Source organism: Rhinoderma darwinii, chromosome 2 (assembly GCF_050947455.1).
Source record: "Rhinoderma darwinii isolate aRhiDar2 chromosome 2, aRhiDar2.hap1, whole genome shotgun sequence".
NCBI classification, from domain to species: Eukaryota; Metazoa; Chordata; class Amphibia; order Anura; family Rhinodermatidae; genus Rhinoderma; species Rhinoderma darwinii.
In genome coordinates, this window is record NC_134688.1 from 378128630 (window position 1) to 378141642 (window position 13013).

At 40.0% G+C, this 13013-nt stretch overlaps 1 protein-coding gene and 1 long non-coding RNA gene across 2 annotated transcripts in view; one reads left to right on the top strand and one right to left on the bottom strand.

Annotated features, from left to right (window-relative positions):
• Positions 1-13013, top strand: part of NDP (norrin cystine knot growth factor NDP) — a 108929-nt gene that overhangs the window by 27484 nt on the left and 68432 nt on the right. The window lies entirely within an intron of this gene.
• The window catches only part of LOC142741373 (uncharacterized), a 31012-nt gene that overhangs the window by 3551 nt on the left and 14448 nt on the right, over positions 1-13013 (bottom strand). The gene's annotated exons all lie outside the window — the stretch shown is intronic.

The window sequence follows — 13013 nt, forward strand, 5'->3', positions numbered from 1 at the left end:
TTCCCAGCCGGGTGCCGGTCGTTCATAAATCGGCCGGCACCCGGCTGCATTAGGAATAATAGACCCCTAATGGGGCTATTCACACGACCGATTTTTTGACGGCCGGGAAAACCGGCCGTAAAAAAATAGGGCATGCTCTATCTTCGGCTGGGTACCCGGCCGCCCGGCTCCCATAGAAGTCTATGGGGCCGGGTAATACCCGGCCATCACCGGGATGTGTCCCGAGTGATGGCCGGGTTTTCCGGCGCTTGCGCTCTATCTCCTCCTCACAGCGCAGAGTGCGTGTGAGGAGGAGGAGTTGATGCCATTCTGACGAATGGCATCGCTGTACACTGTGTGGCAGGGCCGGGGTGTACGGCAGGTGGAAGGGAGCGCTGCGCTGGCTCCCTTCCCCTGCTTGTTTTAAAAGCGCCCTGGCCCGGCGACACCTTCGATGGCGCCGCTAGCAGCTGCTGCTGCTGCGGCTGCTACTACTGCAGCGACGCCACTATAGTAGAGCAGGGATTTATCTCCCCACTCTGCTATGTGCTAGCCGCACTTTAGCTCCTTGAAGGAGCGGAATCCCCGTGTTTTCGGGGATTCCGCTCCTGGACAGAGCGCTTGATGTCTCTGTCCATATCTGGGCAGTGACATCAGGGGAAACTCCTGAAGCGGAATTCCCGAACACATGGGGATTCCCCTTCAGGAGTTGCCGCTGATGTCACTGTCCAGATCTGCCCGGCCCGGCATGGATGCAAAACTTTATGCAAACCGGCCGGGCAGAATGGCCGATTTTACCGGCCGGCACTCCGTCGTGTGAATCCCGCCTAAGAAGAATAAACAACCATGACGACACGTTCTTTAAACAATCTGAGGAACTCAGGCTACTCAGACGAGGGTATCCATCATTCCTCATTGCAAGATAATTTGAAAGAGTAAATAATAAGAGTTAACGATCCTTATTACAATCAAAACATAAACATAAAAATACTATTAACCCCTAACCGCACGAGTCAGTGACTATACGTCGTCGTGGGAGGTTACTTCCCGCACGAGGACGTATAGTTACTGAGTTGTTTCCGGTGCACACTTTCGGCAACAGTGTGCATCGGGAACCAGGATGTCAGCTGTCGCTGACAGCTGACACTCCACTCTTGCCGGCCAGCGGTCCTTTGCTGTTGATTTCGGCGAATTAACCCATTAAATGCGGCGATCGGTTGCGATTTCCGCATTTCAGGGGTTTCTAGCATATCGGCAGACCCCGGTCTGAAATCGCGTGGTTTGCCGATAGTTAGCATGGCAATGGCCTCCGTGTCTGCCATGGATGTAAGCCCATCGTGACCAACCTCCAGCTGGTCCGGATAGGCTTCCTGTCAGAGTGACAGGAAGTCACGGTGTCATTCTCGATGCACACTGTCGGTGACAAGGTGTTGCATCGAGAACCGGGAGGTCAGCTGTCCCCGTTCAGCGGCTTATTGCCCATCAGTGGCTCATCGCTGGTGATTTCGGCAATTAACACCTTAAATGCAGCGATCGATTGTGATCGCCACATTTAGGGGGTTTGTAGCACATCGGCAGCCCCCATGCAATTGTGGGGGTTGCTGATGCTTGTGATGGCATTCGGAGGCCAGGCAACGGCCTCCGTGTCTGCCATGTATGGAAGCCTATGAGGACTAGCCTGACTTACTGTCAGAGTGACTGTGACGTCACACTGACAGTTGGAATATATTACACTACACAGGTAGTGTAATGTATTCTAGCAGCGATCAGAGCTGCAGGTAAAAAAATAAAGTGTAAAAAGTAAAAAAAAAGTTTCGAAAAATGTTTTATAAAAGTGTAAAAAGAAAAGTTTTTTTTTCCTATAATAAGTAATTTATTATAGGAAAAAATTGAAAACGTTAAAAAGTACACATATTTGGTATCACCGCGTTCGTAACAACACCAACTATAAAACTATAATGTTATTTTTCCTGCATGGTGAACACGGCAAACAAAATAAATGAAAAACTATGCCAGCTATTTTTTGGTCACCACCCCTCCCAAGATATAGAATAAAAAGTGATAAAAAATTTGCATGTACTCCAAAATAGTACCAATAAAAACTACAACCCGTTCGGCAAAAAACAAGGCCTCCCACAGCTTTCTTGACTAAAAAAATACAAAGGTTATGGCTCTCAGAATAGGGTGTCTCAGAAAATAAATTATTTTATTGAAAAGTAATTTTATTGTGCAAACGCTGCAAAACAGAAAAAAAACTATATACATATGGTGTCGCCGTAATAGTATCATCCTGCAGAATAAAGTTAAACGTAATTTATTGCGCACGGTGAATGCCGTAAGTAATAAAGAATTTAAACCGCCAAAATCGCAGTTTTTTGGTCACCTTAGCGCAATTTTTTTTTAATACAAGTGATCAAGAAATCGTATGTACCAATAAAAGCTACAGCTCGTCCCGCCAAAAATAAGCCCTCACACTGCTCAATAGACCAAAAATAAAAAAGTTATGCATCTCAGAATGTGATGATACAAAACTATTTTTTTTTTTTAACAAATAGTCTATTTTTTGTAAAAGAAGTAAAGTATAAAAAAAACTATATAAATTTGGTATCACCGTAATCGTATTGAAACGCAGAATAAAACTAAAGTTGTCGTTTTTACCGCATGGTCAAAGACGTAAAAACAAAAACCCAAAAACAATGGAGGAATAACAGTTTTTTCAAAATTCAGCCGCAAATTATTATTTTTTCAGTTTCCTATTAAATTTTATGGTACTTTAAATGATGTTAATAGAAACTACAGTTCCTCCCGCAAACAATAAGCCCTCACACCGCTCTATTGATTGAAAAATGAAATAGTTATGGCTCTTGGAATGCGGGGAGTGAAAAACGAAAATGAAAAAGCAAAAAAGGATCAGTCCTGAAAGGGTTAATTAATTTCTAATAAAAAAAACATCTATGACCACATATGGGGTATTGCCGTACTCAGGAGAAGTTGTTTTACAAATGTTGGGCGGCTTTTTATCTTTTATCCCTTGTGAAAATTAAAAAACTCAACATTTTAGTGGACGAAAAATTTTGTTATTCATTTTCACGGCCTAATTCCAATAAATTCTACAAAAAACCTGTGGGGTCAAAATGCTAACTATACCCCTAGATAAATTCCTTGAGGGTGTAGTTTCCAAAATGGGGTCACTTTTGGGGGGTTTCCACAGTTTTGGTCCCTCCAGGGCATTGCAAACCCAACATGGCACTGAAAATCAATCCAGCAAAATCTGTGCTCCAAAATCCAAAAGGTGCTCCTTCCCTTCTAGGCACTGCTGTGAGTCCAGACATCAGTTTATGACCACATATGTAATCAGGAGAAATTGCTTTACAAATGTTGGGGTGCTTTTTCTCCTTTATTCCTTGTAAAAATAAAAAAATGCTATGTTTTCGCAGAAAAAAAGGTGATTTTTATCTTCGCAGACTAATTCCACTAAATTCTGCAAAAAAACTGTGGTGTCAAAATGCTAACTATACCCCTAGAAAAACGCCTTGAGGGGTGTAGTTTCCAAAATGGGGTAACTTTTTGGAGGTTTCAACCGTTTATGCACCACAAGACCTCTTCAAACCTGACATGGTGCCTTAGATATATTCCTAAAAAAAGGAGGCCCCAAAATCCACTAGGTGCTCCTTTTCTTCTTAGGTTCTTCAGTCCATTACCATACTAGGACCACATGTGGGGTATTTCTAAAAACTGCAGAATCTGGGCAATAAATATTGAGATGCATTTCTCTGGTAATATCTTCTGTGTTACAGAATTTTTTTTCTTACAAATGAATTTCAGCAAAAAAAAAATAAATTTGTACATTTTACCTCTACTTTGCCTCAATTCCTGTGAAATTCCATAAAGGGTTAAAATGCTTTCTGAATGCTGTTTTGAATACTTTGAGGGGTGCAGTTTTCAAAATGATGGGGATGATTTATGGGGACTTTCTAATATATAAGGCCCTCAAAGCCACTTCAGAACTGAACTGGTCCTTGAAAAAATAGCCTTTTGAAATTTTCTTGAAAATGTGAGAAATTGCTGCTAAAGTTCTAAGCCTTGTAACGTCCTAGAAAAATAAAAGGACGTGAAAAAAACCTATGCAAACATAAAGTAGACATATGGGAAATGCTAACTAGTAACTATTTTGTGTGGTATTACTATCTGTTTTACAAGTAGATATATTTAAATTTAGAAAAATGCTAACTATTGCAAATAGTCGCCAAAATGTGAGGTTTTTCACAAATAAATATTTAATTTATCGACTACATTTTTTCACAACATAAAGTACAATATATCACGAGAAAACAATCTCAGAATCACTTCGATAGGTTAAAGCATTCCAACGTTATTACCACAACAAAACGACACATGTCAGATTTTAAAAAATCATCTGTGTCCACAAGGCCAAAACAGGCTCAGTCCTGAAGGGGTTAAGGATAACAAGCGTTTTGTGTTATCTTTCGGTTTTAGTCAGATGAGTGATGCTATACGTTCCAGTATTCACAACAATTGGCATCTGGTTGAGAACGATCCATTGCTAGCGGAGGTTGCAGCCAGACGTCCACTTGTTTCTTTTCGTAGATGTCAGAATCTGAGGGATATATTAGTTGAGGTGCGATTCACATCACGCACAGACACAGTAGATTGGTTGTCAACAGCAATGCCGAAGGGCAATTATAGATGTGGCCAGTGCAGATTCTGTAATCTACTTATACGTGATAGGGGGCTGTACATTTTGTATAAAAAATATGATAACTCGCAAGACACAATATGTAGTCTACGGAATTTATTTCCCATGTGAGAGATTTTATATAGGTAAAACTATCCGTTCAATGCAAAAACGCGTTGGTGAGCATGTTCGCTCTTTAGAAACAGGGAAGGGCTGTCCGAGACTCATGCAACATATGAACGAATGCCATGGTAATGATTACCGGGGCATGTATTTTGCGGGTATTTTTCAGATTAAATCAGCCCCATCAGGGGGAGATAGACACCATACCTTATTGCAAAAGGAGGCTGAGATTATGTTAAAAATGGAGGCACTAGGACCGCTGGGTCTGAATGACCGCAACGACCTTAGTTCCTTCTTAATATAAATGTTGTTGTATTTTCTTAGATTTAATGTGCACTGTTACATTGTACAATTTTGCTGTTTAACATTGTGTACCTTTTTGCTACCTTTACGAAAAAGGTTATTATGTAAGCTCATGTAGAGCATGATATAAATGGAGCAAAGAGGAGGTGACGCGAGGGCATCGAAAAAGCGTTTGTTGCGCGAAACGGCCGTAGGTTTCTCCACACCAAACAGACCGAGATCTTTTTCAATTAATCTATTTATTGCCACTAACGGTGAGTGCCTCGAATTTCTATCTTCTATATTGGCCATCAATGTGTGATCGTTGGAGGTCAATGTTTATCTAGACACCGCGGCTCATCTGTGCATGCAGCTGTGTCTGGTACTACAGTTCAGCCATTCTTAGGATAGGCCATCAATACATACTTCTGGAAAACCCCTTTAAGCTTGACATAAATTGTCAACTGTCTCACTGACAAGGAATGACGGTTTGATGGTTTGACGCACCTCTGCCCGTGTTTGGTATCCTTGCTGGCAGTACGGCTGTGTGTGTAAACTCTACCCCTTTCTATAAGGATCATTTACATCATTCAGAGATTTACATGTTAGTGTCACCTATATCGATTATTGGCCTGATTCTTCTAATGAGAAAGTAGTATCGAGCAGCATGTACCCTGCTGAAAGATATGTGAATAATATTATGTGAAGTAATGAAGTAAGATTCCTAACAATGGTGTACTTCTGAGCAGGACTCTACTTTCTGAGTCCCAAGCAATCCGTTTACCAAGCCCGGCTCGGTCCTATATACCTATAATGAAGACATATATTTCATTTTCTTAGGCTGTGTTCACATCAGCATTGCTTTTCCGTTCATGGGTTCCGTTACAGTTTTCTGTCGAAGGAACCCATGACCGGAAAGCCAAACTGAAACTAAAGCTTCCGTTTGCATTACCATTGATTTCAATAGTAATGTTTCCGTTTGCCTTGGTTTCCGTTTGTTTCTGTTCAGGAAAGTTTCAGTTTTTTTTGCAGAAACAATAGCACAGTCGACTGTGCTATTGTTTCCGTGAAAATAAAACTGAAACTTTACGGAACGGAAACAAACGGAAACCGAGGCAAACGGAAGAATTACCATTGAAATCAATGGTAATGCAAATGGCATTTCCGTTCATGGGATCCTCCGACGGAAAGCTGCAATGGAACCCATTAAAAATGAAAAATCATTTTTTTCCTCCCTGCCTTCCAAAAGCCATAACTTTTTTTATTTCTACATCAACATAGACATTTTTGTGGGACGAGTTTCAGTTTTTAATTTCACCATTTAATATATCAAATATTGTACTGGTAAACTTTTTGGCTTAGGCCCCTCTGTATTTTACAGATTTTAGCTGTGTATTACAATGTGTCAATAATGACCCGCGTCATCTAAGCTGGCCGTGTTTTTTTTCGTATGTCCAACTGGGCGTGTATTGTGTTTTTAACTGGGCGTGTTTACGTGTATGACGCTGACCAATCAATGACCAGTCAGTGTCATACAGTCATCTCCATTGATTTACAGAGCAGCGATGTGCAGCCGCATACACAGATATTAACGTTAATCAAGTGTCCTGATAATGAATACACATGAAATCCAGCCTGGACGTCATGTGTATTCAGAATCCTGACACTTCTTTTCTGTGAGATTCCCGCAAGCCATGCGTAATCTCGCGAGATTACGGAGGTAAACGAGATTTCGTTTCCCTTGCTGGAAATCTCAAAGAAAAGAGTCAGAAGTGTCAGGATTCTGAATACACATGACGTCCAGGCTGGATTTCATGTGTATTCATTATCAGGACACTCGATTCACGTTAATCTCTGTGTATGCGGCTGCACATCGCTGCTGTGTAAATCAATGGAGATGAGTGTATGACGCTGACTGGTCATTGATTGGTCAGCGTCATACATGTAAACACGCCCAGTTAAAAACACAACTCACGCCCAGTTGGGCATAACGAAAAAAAACGCCCAATTGTCCATTTCAAAGCTCATTTGCAAATATATAAAATAGCTCATAACTTGGCCAAAAACTTTACTGTTATCTACATTGCAGCGCCGATCACATGCAATAGGAGATAGGGATTTGAGAATCTGGTGACAGAGCCTCTTTAAGGCTCCAATAAGCCAGGAAATAAAAATATGCAGTTGTGCCTGCCCGAGGGGAACGTTTCTTCTGTTTCAAGTGGAGAATTATCAAGGCCCCTAAAATTAGGGAACCAGGAAGGGGAGGGCCCAAACATATCTGCTGGAAGGGTGCCCGTGTTATACCAGGACAACACTTCCCAGCAAAATTCCTCAAACTGCAAAGATCCCGAGTGTGGACCAAAAGGGGAATAAGTAAAGACCATTTATTAGTGCGACACCGGCCTGTGCAGAAAGGATTGTGTCACAGTGTAACACACATCTATGGATTATTTTATTGTTTTTTTTTACCCCATTATTATACCACCTGACTATGCCCCTGATGTACTCTGCCCAGTTTACATGTACCCCCACATTATAAACGGAAACACCAGTAAGACTCCAAACAAAACTACTACAAGCAAAATCCACGCTCCAAAAGCCAAATGACGCTACCTCCCTTCTGAACCCTACAGTGTGCCCAATCAACAGTTTACTTCCACATATATGGCATCGCCATACTCAGGAGAACCCTTTTAACAATTTTTGGGGTGTGTGTCTCCAGTGGCACAAGCTGGGCGCCACATATTGGCATATCTATGGAAAAAATCCAATTTTCACTCTGCAACATCGAGTGCACACCAATTTCTGCCAATCACCTGTGGGGTTAATATGCACACTACACCCCTAGGTGAATACCTTGAGGGGTGTAGTTTCCAAAATGGGGTCACTTCTGGGGGGCATCCACTGTTTTGGTCCCACAGGGACTTTGCAAATGCGACATAGCGCCCAGAAACCAATGCAGCAAAATCTGTACTCCAAAAGCCAAATGGCGCTCCTTCCCTTCTGAGCCCTACTCTGTGCCCAAACAGCAGTTTATGACCACATATGTGGTATTGCCGTACACAGAAGAAGTTACTTTACAAGTGTTGGGGTGCTTTTTTTCACTTATTTGTTGAGAAAATGAAACATTTTCAGCTAAAACTACGTCTTATTGAAGAAAAAGGATTTTATTTTCACTGCCCAATTCTAATAAAATCTATGAAACCCCTGTGGGTTCAAAATGCTCACTACACACCTAGATGGATTCTACATGGGGTGTAGTTTCCTAAATGGAGTCACTTTTTTGGTGTTTTCACTGTATTGGTCCCTTAGGGGCTTTGCAAATGTGACGTGGTCTCCGCAAACCATTCCTGCTAAATTTGAGCTCCAAAAGCCAAATAGCGCTCTTTCCCTTCTAAGCCCTGCCGTGTGTCCAAACAGCCTTTTATGACCACATGCGGGGTATTGTTTTACTCGGGAGAAATTGCTTTACAAAAGTAGTGTTGCATTTTCTCCTTTTAGTCCTTGTGGAAATTAGAAAAAATTAGCTAAACCTACATTTTCTTTGAAAGAATGTAGATTTTTATTTTCACGGCCTACTTCCAATAATTTCTGCAAAAAACCTGCGGTGTCAAAATGCTCACTATACCCCTAGATAATTTCCTCAAGGGGTATAGTTTCCAAATGGGGTCACTTTTGGGGCATTTCCACTGTTTTGGCACCGCAAGAGCCTTTCAGACCCGACATGGTGCCTAAAATATTTTCTAATAAAAAGGAGGCCCCAATATCTTCTAGATTCTCCTTTGCTTCTGAGGCCCTTTGCTTCAGTCAATAAGTGCACTAGGACCACATGTGGGATATTTCTAAAAACGGCAGAACCTGGACAATAGATATTGAGTTGCGTTTCTCTGGTAAAACTTCCTGTGTTACAAAAAAAATAGATGAAAAATGAATTTCTGCAAAAAAAAAAAAAGAAATGTGACAATTTCACATCTACATTGCCTTAATTCCTGTGAAACATCTAAAGGGTTAAGAAACTTTCTAAATGCTGTTTTGAATACTTTGAGGGGTGAAGTTTTTAAAATGGGGTGACTTATCGAGGGTTTCTAATATATAAGGCCCTAAAATCCACTTCACAACGGAACTGGTCCCTGTAAAAATAGCCTTTTGAAATTTTCTTGAAAATGTCAGAAATTGCTGCTAAAGTTCTAAGCCTTGTGATGTCATAGAAAAATAAAAGGATGTTCTAAAAACAATGCCAATCTAAAGTAGACAAATGGGTGATGTTAATTAGCAACAATTTTGTGTGGTATTACTATCTGTCTTACAAGCAGATACATATAAATTTTGAAAAATGCAAATTTTTGCAATTTTTTGCTAAATTTTGGTGTTTTTCACAATTAAATACTTAATGTATCGAGCAAATTTTGCCAGTAACATAAAGTCCAATGTGTCACAAGAAAACAATCTCAGATTCGCTTGGATAGGTAAAAGCATTCCGAAGTTATTACCACATAAAGTGAAACATGTCAGATTTGAAAAAATTGGCTGTGTCCTGAAGGCTAAAACAGGCTGTGTCCTTAAGGGGTTAAAGTAAAGGAAAAAGTGAAAAAATAAAAAATTGGTATCGCTTCGTCTGTAAATTTCAAAACGATTACAATATTATTTATAACGGTTTCTCCACACTAAACAGACCGAGATCGTTATCAATGAATTCGTTTTATTGCCACAAACGGTGAGTGCCTCGTAAATATTTTCTAAGCGTGCTGTTTCAGTCGATGAGCACCCTGTGGGCAACAATTTGAAAGCCTATTCCACGTTTACAAGCTGGCAAGGATCTCTATGCAGAGTCAACATTGTGTCTGAATCAGGGCAGTGCCAATCTTCTACTTCCTCTTTCCATTTGAGATAATGTTGTTTATCCTGCCCGGTAAACGGCATAAAAAAATTACATTTCACCCCACAAAATTATTTTTGAAAGTTTACCAGTACATTATATCAGTGGTCCCCAATTTTTTTTTTTTAACCAAATACCAGTTTCATGCAAGCCAATTTTTCAATGGACCGGTAGGGTTTTTTTTCCGGAGTTTAGGGTCAGTTCACACGTTGCGTAAATACTGCGGATTTTATGCAGCATAATACAGTAGCAGCAAAGTGGATGAGATAGAACAAATATCATACACACGCTGCGTATATAGTGAGCAGAAAAAAACGCTCAGAAATTGACCTGCGGTGCAGAGTTTTATTCCGCAGCACGTCAATTATATTTGCGTAAACGCTGCTTATTTTTTGTGGGTTTTCCCTATTGATTTCAATGGGGAGGTAAAATCCACAACAAATAGCAGTTGTTGCATTTATTGCGGCGGAATCTCAGGGATTCCGCAGCAAAAAACGCAACTCAGGAAAAAAAAATCTTATACTTACTCAGAAGTCTGTTTCTTTTTCCAGGGCGGCCTGCTAGGATGACAATTCATCCCATGTGTCCGCTGCAGCCATTCAGAGGCTGTAGTGGCGGTCACATGGGATGAAACGTCATTCCAGGATGCTGACCTGGGTTACGTCAGAGGGTTGGCCTCCTGGGATGACGCTTCATCCCATGTGACTACTGCTGCAGCCGATCACAGGCTGCAGCGGTCTCCTGGGATAAAACGTCATCCTAGGAGGCCGGTCTGCTAGCAGTTTTCCGCAGCTGTCATTCCAATAATTTGGTGCAGTTTTTCACCCGGAATTCCCTGCAGCCACTGAGGCGGATACCAGATAGCACGGCCCGGTACCAAATTATCCACGGCCCGGTATTGGTCTTTGGTTGGAGATCACTGCATTATATGATACATTAAATGTTTGTGTTGTTTGTGGGTAATAGGAGCAATGAAAACATACAGCGTACTTCTGTCAGGAGTGACTGTGTATGAACATATACACAGCAGCCTGTCAGTCACCATGGAGAGCGTTCCCCTCATGAATACAGTGGACTCATAACTATGAGTCTGCAATATTGTTTCATGGCTCCGATTACCCAAACGACACTTACATAGAGCAGAATATTCAGATGACAGATTTGTTTCAAATAATTTGCACGAGCTAAACCTTTCACATATACCTACTTATTGTATATACATAGATACACAGCACGTTTTCACAGCGCTTGTGGACCCCTGGTAGTTATGGTGGGTGTAGTCTACACGAGAGGAATAAACATTTCATATCTCAAGATCTTTGTTTTCATAGATACAAACATAGGCCAGTGTGCCAAAGATTTTATGTGCATGTTACAGTGTAAGACATCATAACAGAACCAAATCCATAAAACATTCTGACTATAAGGTAGACAGCCTCTGCAACTCATCATTTCACACTTTACATACGTATTGGATAATTATTCTCTGAATTACATTTTTCATGCTTTATAGAGGATAAATAATCAAAACCATAATTCCTACTAAACTGTACTGTATGTAGAATTCCAGTTATTTTGTGATATTTGGAGCTTACTATACTGATGGATAGCCATATTTTGGCTAATGTCTTGAATGTACCCATCAATAGAGCTCTTTGACTCTTTGCTCATGTCTGTTTACCTGTACAGTGGGCAAAATAACTACGATGCATTGCCTGTTCTCCAGGGTTACAAACCGAGTCCAAAATAATTTTACGGATGTATATACTGTAAAATAAGCTATAGCTAAATAAAGCAGTGTCTTTTTTCGGACACAATAGTATTACTTTTTCTCCATGTATGCCATTTGTATTCATGTGAGTAATTTAATCAGGATGCCCTGCTCTCAATCTGTCATACCTACCTATTATTTACTTAGTAAAGAGACAACTATATGTTTATATAGAGTGGCTAGTAGGTTTGTGCTGGATTTCATTTTCTAATTTCTGCATAAATGAATGGAAAACTATGGGGGAGATTTGCAAAGCAAAATGTGCCAAAAATTGTGCCATACATTGCGCGAAGAAGCAAATTAGTTGTGTTTTAGTCACTTTTTCTACAGATCTAAACCTTTTTAAAACAAATCTAAAATTTTAATCTAAAATTTGTGTGGCTAAGAGGAGTTATAAAATGCACCAAATTGTGTGCCGTTTATGGCACATGTTATTAGTGTATATGAATGCCAGCCAAGCATTGGAACAAGGAATAGAACATTCTCTAGCTTTTCAAACAAGTTATCACGACACGCGCACTATTTTGCTTAAAAAATAATAAAAAAAAATTGCCATAAAATGTATAAGGTTCATAAATGTTCTAGTAGTAGTGTACGGTGTATATAAATCAGAAAGTGGATAATCTTATGTTCATTTGTATATCAGCATTAACTTTATGTCTAACAGATGTTAGAACTATGTCTACCATATAAATGCAACATAAGCCTACAAATAATAATGGCTGGGTCTTTGTACTGAACAAGCACTTTTTTACATTTTGTGTCTCCTTTATTTCCTCATAGATTGTAAGCTCTTGTGAGCAGGGTCCCCACTCCTCTTGTTTGAATTGTAAATTCGTTTTGACACTATTTAATGTCTGATATTGTCTGTACATGTTCCCTCTGAATTGTAAAGTGCTGCAGAATATGTTGGCGCCATATAAATAAAGATTATTATTATTATATTATTATAATGGCACAAGCTCATTATCATTAAGCATATATCCATATTGGTTTTTTTTTTGTTTGTTTTTTTAAAAGCTGAACAATTATATATATATATATATATATGAGCAGTAAAAAATATATATATTATATACATATGAGCAGTAATATTACAAATATGCCAGTGTTTCCCAACCAGAAATCTAAAGAACTTTGGTGTTTCTTGGCACCTACTCTGGTTCTGCAGAAATCAGCAGCAGCTCTCTTAGGGGTTCCCATGTAGCGTAAACACTGCAGAATTTCCGCAACTGAATTATTGGGTCTTTCTCAAGCTTGGTCAATAGTTATTGATACACTGTATT